This window comes from Octopus bimaculoides, chromosome 4 (genome assembly GCF_001194135.2).
Source record: "Octopus bimaculoides isolate UCB-OBI-ISO-001 chromosome 4, ASM119413v2, whole genome shotgun sequence".
NCBI lineage: Eukaryota > Metazoa > Mollusca > Cephalopoda > Octopoda > Octopodidae > Octopus > Octopus bimaculoides.
The window spans coordinates 111424263-111430803 of record NC_068984.1 but is presented as its reverse complement, the minus strand read 5'-3'; positions in this window follow the sequence as shown (position 1 = coordinate 111430803).

Genomic DNA, 6541 nt, shown 5'->3' with positions numbered 1-6541 from the left:
ATATATATATATATATATATACATATATTTATATATATAAATATGTGTGTGTGCTTGTATGTGTATGTGTGTGTATGTATGTACACACACATGCATATATATATATGCATATGTATGTGTACGTGTATGTGTATGTGTGTGTATGTATGTCTGCACACCTGCATATATATATATACACACATACACCATACAAACAGATGCAAATACATGGAAATACACATACCAGTGTATGAATACACACACACATACACATGCTTACTTATGTATTCAAATGTTTAGAAATAGCATAGACAATGAATAACATGATAAAAATGTTGTATTTGTCTGATGGTGAATGGATGAAGAAAAGAAATGCTTGATATCGCACTCATTTGTCCTTCACCATAAAGGAAAAACAGAGGAAGAAGAAAAGAAAGAAAAATGAAACAAATTAATTCATGTTTTTCTATCAAATATATATGTATCTCTGTGTTAGAAAGAGAGTTAACTTTGATTGAGTAGTACTATGATGAAAAATATTGTAGCCATTACAATCGTTTATTTTCATATATCAAAAGACAGTGGGATTAAATTATATGCATCCAGAAAAAAACCCCATTTGAATGAACTTTATTAAGACGAAGATTAATAAAACTCAGCCAGAGAGCAAATACTGAATCTGTAGAAAAGGGAATGAAAGTAAGGTCATAAATAAAAAAAAAAACAGTGGCAAGCAAAAAAAAAAAAACGAGACTATATGAAACCTTAGAGCATCATCAGCATTGTATTTCAGGTGGAAAAATTGCGACCACTCCAGGCAAAATGTTTGGATGGAAAACTGGAATCACTCCAGACAAAATGTTTGGTGGCATTTCTTCTGGCTCATTATACTGGTTTCAAAAGCTGCTGAGGTCAACTTTGCCTTTTGTCCTTTCAGGGCCAATAATACAAGTACAAGCTGAGTAATGTAACCAACTTGCCCCTCCTCTCAAAACTGTTGACCTTATGCCAAAATTAGAAAGAATTATCAGCTTTGTAGTAATTGTTAGAAATTTAGAAAATCTCTGGTTTAGAATTATTAATGAAAATAGTAAGAGCTGGTATAATTTTATTTATTGAAATTTATCCAATGAATTTTGAAACTAATTTTACATGGAACATTGAAAATGAAAAGAAATACCTTCAAATTCTTAATCAGATTAACGATATTAAAGATGAGCATAAATCAATAATGTATAAAAGAAATAAATTTAGGGAAAAAAAAATCACTGAATATCAATATGAATGATTTCTAAATTTATGAGAAACTAAAACAAGAAAGCTGAGAAAGTGTGAAAAAAAATCATTAGCAGGCTCTACAGAAACAGTAATGTTTCTATAAAGAAAACAAATGATTCATCTTTAAGCCTAAAATGTTTTCACTGGAAGCTGAACAAAAGCAAAACAAGCTAGATATATGTAAGCATTGAGAAAATAGCAAAGTTCTAAGGAAATGTGTACGCCATAAAAGAAGACCATAGATAAAAAAAAAAAAACAAGGGAGTGACAAACAAAAAAAATGTAGACTATATAAAACCTTAGAACAAAGCTGTGAAGGTGTAAAAAACCAGTGAGTTACCCAGATACTGGAACTTACCAACAAGTGAAAGCTTCCTAATATTGACAAACTACAAAAAAATTCTTGTGGAAATAGTACCTATCTATAAAGTATTTGCAAAGATATTTAATGCTTGCTTTAAAAAAAAAAATGTCCTCTTTCTCTCTCCTCAACTAGGAAAAAAGAATTAGTTTTGTTCATCACTAGCCAAAACAAAATAACAAAATTAAAACAAAAAAACGGTTTTCATTTCTCAATAATAATGAAATAATAAAAACATACACACAAATGAAAAATAAATAGCAGAACACTGAACATTGGAATTACTGACTATCTACAGTCTATAAAACTTTCATATTGATCCTAGCACAGAGGTGAAATGCTCACCAGGGAAAAATAATACCTTGTCAGAAGAGGGGGGGGGAATAACAAGCTAGCAAAAACAATAACAACACCAACAAAAAACTGTCATAAAAAAGGGCAAAACAAAACATTCTTTGGCTGTAAGACCAGTTATTAATTAACAAAGCCTTCATTGAAGCTAGCTGGAAAAGAAGGGGGGACAAAACCAAAAAAAAAAAAGGAAGGAAAGAAGAACGAAGAAAAAGAAAACTGTGGGGAAGGTAAGGATGACTAGTAGAAAACTTCTGATGGATTCTGGAAACATTAACCATGGGTAAGGCTGTAGCAACAATAATTATTCGGTGACTAACTACAAGAAAAACAAAATGGAAAAAAAAAGGAATTCCTGTGAGTAAATAAATATTTGCTGTAACACACTCAGCCACGCATGGCATAATGGATGTAAACCAAACATACCCACACACACACATACACACTCTCTCTCTCACACATACATATAAATACATGCATATACATGCATACATACATACATACATACACACTGACACTCACGTGCCTGGATACACACATATTCACACATGTACATATTTACATACATATATATGTATGTAATGTATTTATGTATACATATATATATATATATGCATATATATACATATATACATATATATATATATATATATATACATGCATATATATATATATATATATATATATATATATATATATATATATATATATATATATATATATATATATATATATATAGAGAGAGAGAGAGAGAGAGAGAGAGAGAGAGTTAGATATAGATAGATAGATAGATTAGATAGATAGATAGATCAAATATTTATGTGCATAGAGAGTATAAAGACATACCATAGTGCATACACTGATATTAAGATTTTCGTTATTCTACCTTCCCCCCCTCACTTTCACCTTCCTCTATCCCTTGGCATACATACTACGAGAGGGTCTCTCATGGCTAATAACGCAGTATTCAGTGTTCTAACAAGGCAGCCATTATTAATCTGGATATAATGTTTACCTTATATATATATATATATATATATATACACACACACACACACACACACACATATATATATATGCACATATGCATGTATGTACATATATATATGATGTATGTATCTATATTTATATATGCATGCATGTGTATATATGTGTGTGTGTGTGTGTGTGTGTGTGTATCTGTGTACATGTACATATATGTGTGAATCTCAGTTTTAGAGTATGCATATTGTGTACCTGCATGTAATTAAAAGGTTTGATAAAAGGGAGGGCATCCAAGCATTAAACAGCCTCAATATTACATCTAACCCGTGACAGTATGGAAAAATAAACATAAAGTGGGGAGGATGTTAAACATTATTTTCTCTCAGAAATATTAGGAATACTTCACAATACATGCAAGTAGAATTTCTCAGAAGAGTTTCTAAGAAGCTGATCATTCTCTGTTTTACTATACAGAAGTTCCTGCTTGGTGTATTCCTATAGGCAAGGATAAACATAAATGATGAATAGATTAACTAAATGGCTTGAGCATTATTTTCATTGGACACTTCAGTCCATAACATATCAATGTAGATTATTACTGATGTGTATGATTGTATTATGATTGGGATATTATTGTTGGGAGGGGGTGCAATGGCCCAGTGGTTAGGGCAGCGGACTCGCAGTCATAGGATCGCGTTTTCGATTCCCAGACCAGGTGTTGTGAGTGTTTATTGAGCAAAAACACCTAAAGCCCCACGAGGCTTCGGCAGGGGAAGGTGGCGAACCCTGCTGTACTCTTCCACCACAACTTTCTCTCACTTTTTCTTCCTGTTTCTGTTGTACCTGTAATTCAAAGGGTCAGCCTTGTCACACTGTGTCATGCTGAATATCCCCGAGAACTACGTTAAGGGTACAAGTGTCTGTGGAGTGCTCAGTCACTTGCACGTTAATTTCACGAGCAGGCTGTTCCATTGATCGGATCAACTGGAACCCTCGACGTCGTAAGCGACGGAGTGCCAACAACTTTTGGGGGCTGGTGGTGGGCTGGTAGAATTGTTAACACACCAGGCTAAATGCTTAACAGTATTTCATCTGTCTCTATGTTCTGAGTTCAAATTCTACCAGGATCACCTTTGGCTTTCACCCTTTAGGGGTCGATAAAAAAAGTACCAGTTGAGCACAGGTGTGAACGTAATAGACTTACCCACACCCTTGAAATCACTGGCCTTGTGCCAAAATTTGAAACCAATATTATTGTTTGAGGCTTTGAATAGAGATAGTACCTTTGATGTCTTGTAGCTGCACCTTGCCAGAGATTTGGTGACAGACATCGTTGGTCATTACTCAACTTCTAATCTCTCAATTAATGGCCCCTAATGCCACACTCTGGTATTCCTCTTCAACTGGTGGTGATGTGAACACTACAACAGTAAGTGAAAGACATTGGGTAAGGATTCCCAAGTAGCCATTGGCTAAAATGGAGGAACCTGCTCCAATCAAAGGCCAAGTGTTCTAGGCCAAGATGTGCCTTAGGTGGAGGCATATGATTGTAACTAACAATTTGGAGAGGAATGGGCACTACTAAGTTAACCTGCTCTTGATACATTCATGATAATGACAACCAGACAAGATGCCATAGTGATCAGTTGTCAACTGGGTCACTGACTCACAGTGGAAAGCAAAAGACCAAGAGGTGTGACAAAATCTGGTTGCAACATCATCAATGTTAAGCCTAGAATCTGTTGACAGAGGAATTGACAGCAAAGTCACTGCCTGCAACTGAGTGATTTTCAGAGAAGAAATGTAGACACACACACACACACACACACACACACACACGCATGCATGCATGCGTGTGCGCATGCATGCATATACTTACATAAATGTATACACCTACTATCAACTGAATTGATTCAAGTACTTGAGTTGCATTTCATTTCTTCAACCCCAGAGGGACAGAAAGTAGAGATGACTACAATGAAATGTGAACTCAAAACAAAGATATAGTTAATAACTGTAGAGCATTTTTTTTTCTGTTAGTGTACTTATCCTGCTATCTACTGCCATTATTGAATCATTTTTCAATCAGTGATAACTTGCATAAAAAGTTTAACCATACTAATGTAGTATTCCAGAATGGTCTTCACAATAAGGCTAAATTTATCTGATAAACATATGAGCTCTAATGAATTTTAAAATTTTGAAATTTCCCTATTGAATTCAATGTAAATTAAAATATGTTTTTTTTTTAATAGTTATTACAAAACGCCTCAATTTGAGTTCAATTGCAATATGAGATGTGAAAACTTCTTTCATTTTCTGAGAACTTATCACTTAGAAAATTATTTTCTTTTCATCTCTTCTTTGTCTTATATTATCCATATTCAGTTTTAAATTCATAAATATGATCTTCAATCAATCATAGTTTAATCAATAATTGATAGATAACTCTCAACGTCATTTCAATTTGAAATAGTAAAAACTAAAACCAAAACCTGATGGGAAAAAAAATCAAATTAAATATCGGAGAATTTGTTATTTTGCATCTTTTTACAGTTAAGCATTGTAATTCTTAAGAACCATACACATAAAAATATTGACTGTAAAACCATTTACTAAGTTAAAAATGCCAATCTACAACAGTCAGTTATGGTCAGTAAAAGGGAAATGCTAGTGGCAAATGTAATCTGCCGTAAATATGTTTTATAAAGATACATCTGGCATCACATGTGCTATGATTATGTAGAATATTAATTTATAAGAAGGTTTTCTTTGTATATAGATTTTCAAATGTTTATATGTATATCTGAGACCTACATTTATTCTGCATATTTATTATTGCTATTTATATTATGAGATATTAGTAATAGTTGTTACTATCATCATCATCATCATCAACAATATTCTTGTTGTTAATTTTCTTGAAACTGTTTTGTCTTCTTTTTACACTTTCATATATGTTCGTCTTCTCAGTTGCTCTGGGATATTCAAAACAGAGAATTCCTTTGCCTGTGTTTAACGAACAAGCATAAAACATACATAATGAAATTCAAAAACACAAAAGCAAAACACACACTCACACACATATACAGCAATCACCATAAAATTAATACACAACATTTCATACAGGAAAAACAAACATGAGAGCAAAAGTAAAATTAAAAAAAAGAATAGAAATAATACAAGAAAATAAACCAAAGGATAAAATAAAACTTATCATACAAGCCGTAAAAGAAACAATGTGACAGAAGAAAACTGTAAACGTTTATAAGCTGCGTTTGTGGTTAAATAGTGCTTGTAGGAATAATGCTAACATTATTAAATCTTAAAAACATTTTGCTTAATTTTCAATATATAATCAGGAACCCTAAAGTATTCCTTTTATTTAACAGGTTTTTTAAAAAATTTTCCTTTCAAATTTCATTAAAATCTTCAATAAAATGTATGTGTAAAAATTAAGACTACATACTGTTCTTGATTCAATGGAAACTTTTGAAACAACTTTATACAGAAGTAGCACAAATATAAAAATGAAAATAACACTTAAAAGATCATAGTTAACAATGCATAGACTAATTTATGTGTATA